Source organism: Cupressus sempervirens, chromosome 1, assembly GCF_028749045.1.
Source record: "Cupressus sempervirens isolate cs-2001-9-10 chromosome 1, ASM2874904v1, whole genome shotgun sequence".
Taxonomy (NCBI): Eukaryota; Viridiplantae; Streptophyta; class Pinopsida; order Cupressales; family Cupressaceae; genus Cupressus; species Cupressus sempervirens.
In genome coordinates this window covers 795,779,289-795,793,726 of record NC_143118.1, presented here as the reverse complement: position 1 = coordinate 795,793,726, position 14,438 = coordinate 795,779,289, and positions in this window count along the sequence as shown.

Sequence of the window (14,438 nt, the reverse complement as noted above, 5' to 3'; positions counted from 1 at the left end):
AAAGTCAGCCAAAAATTGGGAACCATTATTGTGGCCTGACCCACTATATGTTAAGATCATAATTTCACTCATCAACAAGTTGTGGAACCATTATAAATTGGAATTGGAGGTGGCTTTGGTGGCTATTTTTCTAGTGAAAAAGCAGTCTATGCATCCCACCCATCTCCCATATCTATACATTTATAGGGGTCATCTTCCACTCCATAAATGAATGATACTCTCCCACATACCTAATGATCATTCTCTCCACAATTTCAGATATAGGGTGCCCATGCATGTAGGGAGCCTACTATTTAGAATCTGGTTTGCTACACATAGGGAGGGTTGTGCTAAAGATTCTAAGTGTATCTTTAAACCTCCCAATTATATTTTCTTGGATTTTTCTTTAGCTCTTCTAGAAAATCCATTTTGTAGGCCATGAGGTCACATATCTGTAATATATTTTATCAAAAAACTCACATGCTTTGTATCAATGAAGGAAGCTATAATTATAAAGTTTGAAATTTTTTATTAATTATTTATGTGTTGATGGATGTTAGACATGATTATTCTTCTCAATATCCCTCTGGTAGGGTGACTTGTAATGAAAATAACAATCATACTCCTAGGAATAACAATAAAACAAATAGAAATTATCCCTACATTTGCACTTTAAAACTTGTCAAAACCCACTCTCATTTGTACTTGATTAGTAACTACAATTTAGTTAAAGTTCTTCTCACCCTAATATTGAGGTGTGTACAAATTATAAGGTTCCATAAACTACTTTACCCTCATTAATATTTAAATATTTTTTTTATTCATGCATCCCTTACTAATATCAAGTTTCAATATTAAGATTTAAATCAATTCATATTAGGCCTATATTTTATAAGCTATATGCTATTATACCAATATAAAGCTTGATTTTAGGGAGATTTGAACCTTTTTGAGATGAAAACAAATGCACAACACAATTATGTTAGTATATATGCACCCTTCAAGAACATGTGTCCTCCTTGGCTAGTTTACATATGCACACATCCTCCAAGCATGCATCAGAATGGGATCTGTGGAACACCATGCAAAAATTTAAGAAAGAGTAAGTGAAAGTAGGATTTTCATCAAATGTTGTTGTTATTAATTACCTTATAGATATGTATGTTAAATGTGGAAACATATAGGAAGCAAACAAACCATTTTACAAAATGCTTAAATGAGATCCTTTTTCTTGCATTGTGATAATTGCAAAATGCATGCAATATGATTTTCTTGATGAGGCAATTAATATTGTCAAGGAATCACCTCAAAGAGATGTGGCCTTATAGATTGTGAAGCTTACAGAATTCTCAAATTGAGATATCTGAAAAAGCCCAGCATCTTTTTAATGAAATAATATTTGAAAGAGTGAAACGAGAATTTGCAACCTCTGTTAGAATCCTTCCATCTTTTACCCAAATTAGAGAATTGCATGAGGATATGGAGATCTATGTAGAATAATTGAGAGAGGGTTTTTGTTAGATGCAATTGTTGGGATGACACAGATAATTGTATGGTTTATTTCAAATTTTGCACTTGTTCTAAATAGAGCCATAAATGGGAAGAGAGTGATTAAATTAGACAATTGAGTTAATTTGATGACAAGACTTCTAGTAATACACTTTTTTATGCAATGGGTAGGAGGAAATAAATTATTTATATGTCAGATAAGGTCTATCAATAATATGTTAAATGATTTTTTAAAAACAAATATATCAATGAAAAATGAGAGTTTGAAGGTAATGATAATAGTTTGAAATTAATTATGAATGTATTAATGGAAATTAAAGCATGAATAAATTTGAAGAAGAGAGTGAAAGAGAAATAGAGAGAGGAAAGATGATAGAAAGAAAAAGATGGAGTGATTCATCTTCATTTAATTTATATTATAAAAAATAGTTATTATTTATAATTCTTTTTATTTACTTTTAGTATTTTTGTCATAGAGTGTAACATATGTTGATTATCTAGATTCAATGAAATATTGACCTATTTTGATCCTTGCAAAGGCATTTAAATATTTGTGTTCCCACCACTTAGGTCCAAGAAAGATACAATAGCTATTTTAGTAGATTAACTAGTGGATAGTCCAAATTTTATTTGACCCTTATCCCATTGGAGATCGAGATCTACCAATAGGGTTCATTCATCTGAAGTAGAGCTAATAGAGACATGATCAAACATATGATTTGATTATGACTGAGAAAATTTATGCATCTTTGGAATAGCATATGGACATACATCATTGCATAATAGAAGGGAATTTTTTTTCCTAGACCTTATAGTTACAATTTCTATGGTACATGGGTATGGAAAAAATTAGATTTATAGACAAGGTAATCGAATTGTTTGACATAATTCTTAAAGATATTATGTGTTAGAATGTAGTAATTGAAAAATATGTTTGAAATGTATTTTTATGTAAAGATTTAGAAAATTTCAAGTAAGTACTTTTGGAAATAAAAGTAAATTGCAATGGCAGGCCCCAACATCCTATACTACCAATAAGTATTGCTCATGGTATTTAAAAGAACTTGTATACCATGAGCTAACCCACTTTCTTGCACCATTATTCATAAGCTATTGTCTTAACAATGATTTGGTATGTTTGGAAGTTTGCCTATGTTAGCACTCTACTATATAGTTTAATGAGATATGTTATAAGCAAGCTCAAAGTCTTCCAAATGTTTATATTCCTAACTTCCTTATAAGAACTTTTTGAATTATTTACATTTGAATTTTTTTTTGGATTTCTTTATTCTCAAATACTATATGAATTGTGTGAGCTTCAAGTCTCCATTTTTGTATTTCAAAGGTGTTCTTTGCATCCCTTTTTTCCAAGTTGTATGGTCACTTCAAAAGCACCTATAGTTATTCCATTTGAAGACTATCTCCAATCACCTGTAGTCCCTTTCAAGAAAGATATAAACCACCTACAAATAAAAAACTAAAACTCTTCTATATGAATTCAATTGTAAGGATTTAGAACATGAAGGAATTTTTTACAATGATAGTGATTTTACATTCCATGCTAAGATGGACACTTAGTTAGGGATGCTAACTTGGTTACTGGAAAAGATATGGATGCTAAAGTCTCTCAACACTCTGAATCCAAAAAAATGGCCAGTGAATTATATGATAGAATACCTTTAAAGGATTATGGATTCATGGAAAGCCAATATTGCGGGACTTTCACAAGATGGACTCAGTAAAATGTCACCCAAAATTTATTGTGGAGATGAACATGTTGACCCTAAAGGAAATCTTGGTATTGTCTATCAAAGGAAAATAATTAGTCATTTTCTAGGCAATGGTGGTTAGTCACCACTATAATCAAGCCACTATATAGGTTGAGCAAGTATTATGTAAAGTATACATATTTTAGTTCATGTTGAGCACTAATTAGTGCTAAGTACACTTAAGAGTCACCGAACAATTTAGGGAATGTCAAGTGATTCAAGATAAAGTATATGCCAAGCAAGAGACGAAGTGAATTTAAAGTATGAGTTGAGCCAAGTGAAGGCCAAGGGAAAACATGAAGAAAAATATGTGCCAAGTGTTAGAGAAGTGTTAGTGCCGAGTATAATAGTTTATGTATATGAGTTTCAAATGGCATCAAAACTTATGTAAATAATTTTTGTGAAGTTGGAAGCGTGTCTTACACTTTGAGGAGCTAATCAAGGAGCTGATTATGCACAATAATGAAGATCATTAATCCCTATAAAAGAAATGTTAGCATGAATGTTGATGCTATGGGGGAGCATTCTAGAATATTGATGTGATGTTTTCATAACTGTGTTTGTCATTGATGACAACATAGTAATAAGTTTGTAAAAGATTGATAGAGCAACAAACTATGATTTTTGTATTGAGAATATTATATTACCTATCTAATGATGTGCAGTTACCAATACCTACTACAGTGTGTATTTGTTAAAAGGATAAGTGTGTAGAACCTGAATTGATAGTGTATGAAAGATATGATTGATTCATAGAGAACCATATGGAAACAAAGTATTAAGAAAGCAGTTCCTATTGTATGATTACTACAGTTCATTATAATTGTAGTGAAGGGTTATGTAGTTAACTGGAGATAGTATACTAACTATTGATAATGTAAGAGAGTGTGCATGTATAGAAGTCTCATGTGTGAAAGTTTGTGTATAACTGCGAGTCGAAAATATTAATTATGTATATTTTATTTAATTAATGTGTGGAAAGCTAACTCAAGGATTTATTATTGAGCATGGTATAAAGGAAAGATGTTTTCTGTGTTTTACAAATAGTAAGGTGAAAATACTTGTGAATTATTGAGCAACAAAGAAATACAAAAGTAGAGTGACCTACCTATGCATGTAAGTGACCTTAAGGGTTATTTTTATCAAGTACAAAGTTCTAGATCTGATTGCATGATCTGAAGGTGAAGGAATCCAATGTACTAGACAGAGGAAGAAGTGAAATCTTGTTACACATCTATTATTTTGAATTCATTGTGCAAGATGGATTTTTTTTTAAAGGTACCCAACTATGTATTCCCAAAAGTTCTATGCAGGACAATGTCATTAAAGAAAAACATTGTGGAGGTCTTAGTGGTCATTTTGGACTCAACAAGACATTGAAATTGGTAAAAAGATTTTATTATTGGCCTAAGATGCAAATAGACATCAAGAAGTTTTTGGAAGGTTGTATTGTATGTCAAAGGGCAAAGGGAGTGTCAACAAATGTTGGACTTTATCAGCCTTTACCCATACCGAATAGACCTTGGGAGTGTTTGAGTATGGATTTTGTGATGGAATTACCAAGGACAAAGATAGGTTATGATAGCATATTTGTGGTTGTTAATAGATTTAGTAAAATGGCTTACTTTATTCCATATAAAACCACTCATGTTGCTAGTTATATTGTAGGACTATTCTTTAAAGAAATAGTTTGTATTCATGGTTTTCCATTGAGCATTGTATCTAATAGGCACAACAAGTTTGTGGGTCACTTTTGGAGGACCCTATGGAAGAAGTTGGGCACAAATTTGTCTTTTAGTTTAGCCTATCATCCTCAAACAGATAGGCAAACTGAGGTGGTTAATAGATCCTTGGGAAAACTTTTGAGGTGTTTGACATGGGAACATGGAGGTAGTTGGGATGCCATCATACCTTAGGTAGAGTTTGCATACAATGAATCAGTGAATCATAGCATAGGCATGAGTCCTTTTGAAGTTGTTTATGGGAGACATCCAAGGGGAGTTTTTGAACTCAGGAATGTGGATAGTTTGGAGAAAAGGAGTGGACATGCAAAAGAGTTTTCTTAGGCAATGGTGGAAGTGCATGAGCATGTGAGTAAAACTCTACAATAGAATAACCTTAAGGTAAAGGCTAAGGAAAACTTCAAGAGAAGGAATGTACAGTTCCAAGTCAAGAATTTGGTTAAGGTATAGCTGAACAAAGATCAACTACCTCGGGGTAGCCATACAAAGTTGATGATAAAGAAGATTGGACCATGTGAAATTCTAGAAAAATATGGAGAAAATGCTTACAAAGTGGGATTGCCTCCAGATGTAGCTATTTCACCTATATTTAATGTCTTAGATCTCACATTGTATAAAGGTTCAAATGAAGAAGTTGGCATAGAAGCAACAAAACATGAATCAAATGATTGGATTCAAGAATTGCCTTCTAAAGAGAAGCCACAAATGGAGCCCTTCATCAATAGAAGAGAGGCCATGAGGACAAGACACAAAGTGCACATAGAGCACTTGGTCAAGTGAAAGGGCCTTCCAGATTTTGAAGCCACTTGGTTACCAGAAACATAAATTCTGAGGCAATGTGGGGATCTACAATAGTTGGTCTCCAAGAGGACTTGAGACAAAATTTACCCTTGGGAGTATGCTACAGGACTATAGGAATAGTATTTCCATATTGTTTATGGGGGGTACTTTGCTATTTTAGGGCATATTTTAATATTTTATGGTATATTTTAATATTTTGTTATCACTTAGTAAATGATTGATGTTTTAGGGAATATTTTGATGTTTTTTTATCACTTAGTAAAGGATTGAACAAAACCTTTATGGGTCTGGTGGTTGCAAAAAACAATTTTTAATTGTTTGTCATTATTTGTATATTCTCTCCAAAATTGATCATTGGGGAGAGGATTTTCTTTTATTTTCTATGGGAAGAAGGCTGAGATATTGTGAAAATTATTTGTACTCTACCCTAAATAGATGAAATAAATAACATTGTGGTGGTTTCCTATTACTTAGTTTATATTTTTTTCACACTAAAAATTGATTAAAGATGCATATCATATTTATTGGTTTTTGAATAAAATAGTAGTGGCATTGTTTTTTGTGTAAAAGTTATTGTTGTAGGAAGCCAGACTCACACAAGAATCTCTGGGAGTTAATTTGGGTAGAAATGCCTCTTTCTCACATGAACACCATGTGAAGTGGCATAAGTGTGGTGGAGAGTGGGTAGGAGGAATGTACAATACTTTCTCCATGGTCATTTGCAGGAATGGGCTACAATTTGAAGAAACATATGTTTGGCAAGGGAGCACCCCTATGTGCTTTCCATGAATGAATAGATGTAACCTATAAGGTGTTGTTCATTTTTTTTGTAGTCTTCCCCAATTTCTTCTCTCCATCTCATAGGGAAGCTATTATAGAATTTATTCTTGTGATCTCCTCATCAGTGGACTATTGTTTCTAACAAGGAAATCCATCAATAAGAAAATTAAAAGGACAAAATTGCAAAAGGGATGAATCTAGATCATTGATCATGATCTAGAAGCTTCACAAAAAAATTATATGAGGGTTTTATACCTAATTCAAAAGTAATGAGAAGAGTGTATGATTGAAAGGTGTTTTGGATGTGAAGTTTTGAGATGAATCACAGGTGAAAGATAGAGGTGACTAAGCAGTGCAGTGAGGAGTCATTGAAGATTAATCAAAGTGAGGTGATATAATATTGGATAGAGGAGATATGTTATGAGCATTGAAGTGCATACAAAAGGATCAAGTACTGAACATTCTAACAGGTATTTTAGGGTTTTAATCTCTTAAAATAATGGATTTAATAGGCCTCTGTGAACCTCCTAATAGAGTACTCACTTAGTTGTGATGTAAAATCCTTTCATCAAGGTAGACCTAATAGTGTTGTAAGACTTTAATAGGGCAAACCCCTCATAGGGTAGATCATTAGAAGTGATCAAACATTGTAGCCTTAACATGCACACTTTATTGCTATACTAGTGAAGATTTTGTGGGTGTCATCCCCACCATAGTTTTACCTTTACCTTGGAGGGTTTCTAATGAACAATACTCCCTTTAATGCCATAAACAAATAATAAAAATAAAGATACAACAACAAATGCGAGAGAAAAATATGGACTTCTTATTTGCACTGCAAATGTAGAATTACAAAATCCACAAGTACTTTATGCTAACCCGCATGGGCACCTTCATTATAGTAATCTGCAAGACTAAGCTATGAACTACCACTGAGAGTTATCCTTAACAATGTTCAGGCCTTTCTTAAATAGGTAATTTTATGCCACCCAAGAAGGTTCTAGACATTGAAACGTAATACCTAGGGTTGACAAACCCTAGAAAAACATATAGAATTGGCCAAATACATCTTTGACAATTATTTTAGAGATTTTGGCTAGACCAACTTCAAAAGGCCATAACTCTCAAACTATTGCTTCGATTGGCTATTATACATTTTTTTCAAAAATGCCAACACTTGATCTACAGGCTTGAAACCACACTAGCACCCTTTTGTTGAGTTTTCAAACCTCATTTGAGCACTCTAAGGCCTCCAATGGTGAGCCTAAAGATTTTTCTACAATTTTTTCCTCCAAAAATCTACAATAACTTCTCTAATACTTAAGCTAGAGCAATGAGATTTTTATGGTAGGCTTATAACTCTAAAATGAACCTTCATTTAGAAAATGAGAACATTCTGAGCTTGTACAAAAAAATTACTAAAAATATCAATTTCCCACAAATAGTAACCACCCTATCTACTAGTCCTTATTAAAATAGAAAAAAATGAAAAGAAAAATATTTTTGGGTGATGCAGGATTTCTCTTACACCTAGGATGCTCTTGAACCATAACTTCAAAAGGCCATAACTCTCAAACCATTGCTTTGATTGGCTATTATACTTTTTTTTCAAAAATGCCAACACTTGATCTACAGGCTTGAAAGCACACTAGCACCCTTTTGTTGATTTTTCAAACCTCATTTGAGCACTCTAAGGCCTCCAATGGTGAGCCTGAAGATTTTTCTACAAATTTTTCCTCCAAAAATCTACAATAACTTCTCTAATACTTAAGCTAGAGAAATGAGATTTTTATGGTAGGCTTATAACTCTAAAATGAATCTTCATTTAGAAAATGAGAACATTATGAGCTTGTATGAAAAAATTACTAAAAATATCAATTTCCCACAAATAGTAACCACCCTATCTACTAGTCCTTATTAAAATAGAAAACGCTGAAAAGAAAAATATTTTTGGGTGATGTAAGATTTCTCTTACACCTAGGATGCTCCTGCATTAGACACCTAGGGTAATTTGAGAAGTGACTTTGTCATGTCTTAGGTGTTTAGAGGAAAACCAAGATGGTTAACCTCCTCCCTTGCTTTCCATGATGAATTCTCAACTGGTCTCCCTTTCCATTTGACTAGCTATTCCTCATAAGTTTTGTTCCTTGTACTTTCACCAACATGACTATCCAATATCTCATCAATCTCCTTTGTAGCTAAACTAGCTGCTAGGATACTCCACTACACTTCTGCAACTTCATCTCCATTAGATCCTTCATAATACTTTGTCAATTCTGAAGTGTTAAATATTGGTGAAATATTCAACTCAGCAAGAAACTCCACTTCATAAGCATTTCTAGAGTCGTGTCATTTCACTATCTTGCATGGTCAAAAATTCTTCATCTTCAACTTATTATATGTACCCACTAGAACATGCTCCTTTCTCAAATGAACAATGACTTCATCTCCAATCTAAAATTCCTTAATCCTCCCTTTTGCATCTTCCTTAGTCTTGTATTGTGTATTCATCTTTATGATGTGTTTCCTCACCTCATCATGGATGTCCTTCAAATGTTTAGCAAATTCTTTAGCTTCAACACTACTTCTTTCTCCTTTATCCAACTATTGTAATTTATAAAATCTGGAATGGTGATTTACCAATAATCCTATTGATAGAATTATTATATGTAAATTCTACCTATGGTAAAATCAAATCCCATCCTTTTGGCTTGTCTCCAACCAAATATCTTAGCAAATTCCCCAAATTCCTATTCAACAATTCTATTTGTCCATTAGTTTGTGGATGATGCGATGAACTAAACTTCAACTCCATCTTCAACTTTTTCCATAATGTATGGTAGAAATGCCAAAAAATTTGGTATCTCAATGTGAAACTATACTCTTTGGCAGACCATGTAGTCTCACCACTTCTCTAAAAAACAACTTTGCTCCATGAACAACATCACTAGTCTTCTTGCAAGGAATAAAATGTGTCATCTTTGAAAACCTATCAACCACCATAAAAATAGAATCATACCCACACTGTGTCCTCAGTAATCCTAGAAAAAAATCCATGCTAACATCCTTGCAAATATTTTCTAGTATAGGTAATGGCTGATACAACTGTGTATTCTTCTTCACTCCTCTTGCCATTTGACATACTTTGTAAGTTTGTACAAACTTCTTCACATTTTGCTACAATTGTGGCCAGGAATAATTCTCAGCAACCAAAGTAATGGTCTTATCTCTACCAAAATGTCTAGCCAATCCTCAACTATGCTTCTCCTTGATGAGATTTTCTCTCATTGAACTTCCTGGAATACACAATTGGCTTCCTTTGAACAACATGCTATCCTAGATCATGAAATCCAACCACTTTGTCTTGTCAAGTGTAACAGGTTCTGTATAGGCCTTCCATGCTTCACCAAAAGTAGGATTATCTAGATACAAAGTACTGAGTTCCATGAACCTAACTACCTCTATTTGTATTTTCTGTCAACAAAAGTTATCTTCTACTAAGAGCATCTAGAACTTTCTTCAACTTTTTGGAAATAATCAAGACTAGCTAGGTTATTGAGAGGGGAGGGGTGAATTAGTAACCTTAAAACCTTTAAATCAATTCAACACTTAACAATATAAATCATTTACCATTCATTCATCTAATCTACTACATGCATGAGAAAAGATAAGCATTCATAACACATGAACACCGTATTTTGGTGACCCGAAAACTTTCCAAAAAGAAAGCAAAATTGGGGTCAAGATGATACCCAAAAAAATTCACTACTGTAGTATAAAGTTGGCCTATTAGGGTTTACATTGACCACTTCTAATGTTCTACCCTATTAAGAGCAATTTGGACTGCTAGATCCACCTTGTTATAGGTTTTACAAACGTACAATGAAGTATGCACTCTATTAGGAGATTTATACAAAGATTGTCAAGTCTACACTATTAAAGGATTTGGAAAACTGATTCACTTGTCAAGATGAAATAGTAGATCTAACTTACAACTTGATTGTTGATTAGATCCTTGAATAACAGATCACCTCTTGTGATTGATATATCTTTACTGCTCCTTGTAGATCTTGCTGAATACTTTGCTCTGCTGCTAATTCACAATCACTCTTCTCAAAACATTACATATCCATTCCATTGACATAATCTTCCATACATTGCAAATGATACAATACATTACATATATATCATTCCAATATTTACAAATACAAGGTTGATTAAAATACAAATAAACAGAATATTACTAAGTTGGCCAAATAGTAGAAAACTAGGGTTCTTCAAGCTGACTTTGTGAACTTCTGATACATGACATCCACTGCATTACTCAACATCATCATGCATTTGGCAGAAGTAGAAGCTCATTCCATACTAGTCACACAACGTAGTTTGGAACTCGGTAACCATTGGAGACTTGATAGATACAGAATCCTTTATTTACCTTGTTGTCACTCAGTAAACTCTACACATCCATCACTCAGTAACCATTGACTTCACATCACACAAACTGATGACTCGATAGACACTGAGAAGCTTGGTGAACACTGTAAGCTCGATAAACACTGCTGGACTGCACACTCACTTGGTAGCTTTAGGAATTCTTGGTGTGAACTACTTAATAGATGAACTTACTAGGTAACCATTGAATGCTCGGTATAAACTATAGACTGAGTGATGAGCTCGATAACCATACATAATTGAATAAGTGTTGTCACTAATGACAAATACAACATAATGCCAACAATTTCCCCCTTTGGCATTAGTGACAAAAACACTTATAAGTCTTATGTACACTAACATACTAATTTTGATTTTTCAAGATTGATCTTTGTAAAGTTGTTGTATATATATTTTCACATATCTCCCCCATACATATGGCATAGTATATACATAGTCTTCTCTATACATATATCAATCTATTTTCTCCCTTATTATCTCCACAAGTCTTTTATCATCTCTTACTCCCCCTTTTTGACAATAATGCCAAAGAGTTATGCAATATATTCAAATAGAGACACCAAAATGTGAGATAAATTTGGAGTGTACCTTGAGAATAAGAGACAATGTCTTATCCTAGTTGACTTGCAAAATTTTGCAGGTGGAGAGTGCCACTTGAAATTTTGTAGAAAGTTCAATCATATGATTTGCTATGGAAAATTTGTTATCCTAGACCAATGTTTTTGAATATGCTATGTGTTTATGCATTGAGTCCATAATTGGAAGGATCATATTTTGTATATCAATTAGTGTGGACCTAATCTTGGCTTCCTCTCTTAGCAATTCTACCTACAAATTTGACAAAAATCTCACCTTCATGTGATGTGATGAGCTTGAACTAAGGTCAAGCTGAAGCCTTTGAGTGCCAACCTTCATATCCTCATCAATGTTGCTCAGCTTCTCCTTTATCTCCTTAGTAAACTCAGTAACATCACATAACTTGGCAAAAATTGATGTTACATTTAAAAAAGAATGCTCAAGATTACTCAAAATTGTAGATAGCTCAACCTAGTTTATTGCAATGTGCTCAAGCACCTTATTATCAAACTTCTTCTTTGCCTTCTCAATAAGCTTTTCTTGGCTAGATGTATCCTCATTAAACTTATTTACAACTTCTTCCAACTGTAACAAAATGTGTTGTGATGAGTCCACATCAACACTTATAGCCTTAGTTATTATATTTTTAGCATTCTCAATTATAGTAAACTCTCTATCTCTTTCAACTCTTAATTGTTTTTGCCTTGCCTTTTGCTCCAAAAGCTGACTGACTAGTATCATTTCATCAGCTGTGGTAGTGTGTAGATCCAATTTAGGAATGACAATTTCTTTGTCCAAGTTAATGTCTTCATCAATTTCTTTACTAGTAAGCAAAATTTTTAAGGGAGTCCTTGGTTTTACTTCTAAGCTTACTTCCTTGGACTTAGAAATGGAAACAATAGTAGAAATGGCTAGACTTGCAGTAAAAACTTGAATGGGTCCAACTGAAGGAAAACTAAAAGAAGTGCTAACTGTGTCCAAAACTAATGTGCTACCCAAGAATGAAGTAACAATACATGGTGCACAAACTAGAGTACTTACAATGGATGAATCGACTGGTACAAAAGGTGCTATCAAAGCTGTAGTAGACAAAACTATAGAACATACTGGTAAACTTATTGTACATGTTGCTGTAAAAATTGACACAATTGAAGAACTAACTGCTTCACACACTATTGAAGTTTTAGATGGCTCAAGAGTTGATGAAGAGAGTTGCAGATCGGTAGATGAAGTGATAAACACTTCCATTGCAGATACCTAGAGTTGTAAGGTAGCAAATAATGATTGTGCAGATGATATATCTAAGGTGGTTGCAATCATACTTACTGAAGCTATCTCCAGCCTCGATGATGTAGAAATTTTAGATGGAGAGTGAGGAAGGGAAGCTATGAGTTGTGTTGCTGTTTTCATTGGATCATCTTCTTCATCTTCTTGCTCTTTCTCTTCATCATCAACCTTTAGTGCCTGATAATCTTCAACATTAAAAGTAACACATGGAGTGTTATCCTCTTCTTCATCATCATCATCCTTGATTTCCATTGGGTCTTCACTAGGCTTATGTAGATGATAGATGTTCTTCCACATGTTTTTTGCATATATAATAACATGCTCAATGTCTTTGATCAAAATCAAACATGTATGGAATCTAATCATCATTTTACCTTCATTGTTTTTCATTCCTACCTTTACTTTTGCATCTGTGAGATTGGGTAGTAACTTCCTCAAAGATTGTTCATATATATCTTTTTCTATTCTTACAGCTGATTCCCACCTTGGTTGCAATCTTGTAAACAATTCTTTTGAAATCTACGGAGCAATCTGATCTGGGGAATATTTCAATTTTCCCATTTTATTGAGCACCAACTCCTCAATGTGCATCTTGTTAGCATCAATTCTTGTTTCAAACTTTAATGCTTTGAAGTTTGTGATGTCTTCTCCTTCTTCCATCTATTTCAACCTTTCTTGGAAGGTAAGTGGGGGCTTGCTGAGCACAACTTCACCTTTTCCTTTCCCTTTTGATTTTCTTGTGAATACAGTTGTGGAGGCTTTTGGTGGCTTGGTAATGATTACCTTGCCCTTCTTCTTTGCTGGCTCTACCTCCTTTTTAGGTTCCTATTCTTCTTCTTCTTCTTCTTCTTCTTCTTCTCCTTCTTCTTCATCCTCTCCTTTTCCCTCGGTAAGCATAAGAGGTCCACTTGTAGTTTTCATCTTGGCTATCTTCCTCTTACCTTTGCTGATTGCCTGGGGTAGCTTGATTTCAAGCTCAATTCTAGCTTTAGCCTCATTATATGTACCAAAAATTGGTAGATTTGGATCTATAGGTTCATTCACTAGGGCTTCTATGATATCTCTAGTTTCATCAATGTTTACCTCATAAGGAAGAGGTTTCACCCATGCAACTCGGGGCCTGACTACCTGAATATACACTCTATCACAATCAACCATAAAACATAAATCATCTCCATAGTCTTCAACAAGTTTGGGAGGAATCTTGAACCTGTTGTTCATCTTTTCCTTGAAATATTCAAAGTATTTATCCATAATGCTATCAAAATTTATACCCATTTCTGCAATGAATTCAATTATCTGATACAAAATAGGAACATCTTTTCTCCATACAACTGTACCTTTTGATGGGAAAAACTTTTGTGCATAAAAGAAAAGACATGTCAACAAAGAACCAAATTTGCAAGGGTTGTTCTTTGATGTCTAGATATTGTCCATATTCTTGTTCAATTACTTCAATAGTAATTCTGACAGATCAAATTCCATATTTTTCTTCACAACTTTATATGCTAAATCTATTGCATCGCATGGTATACTGTTC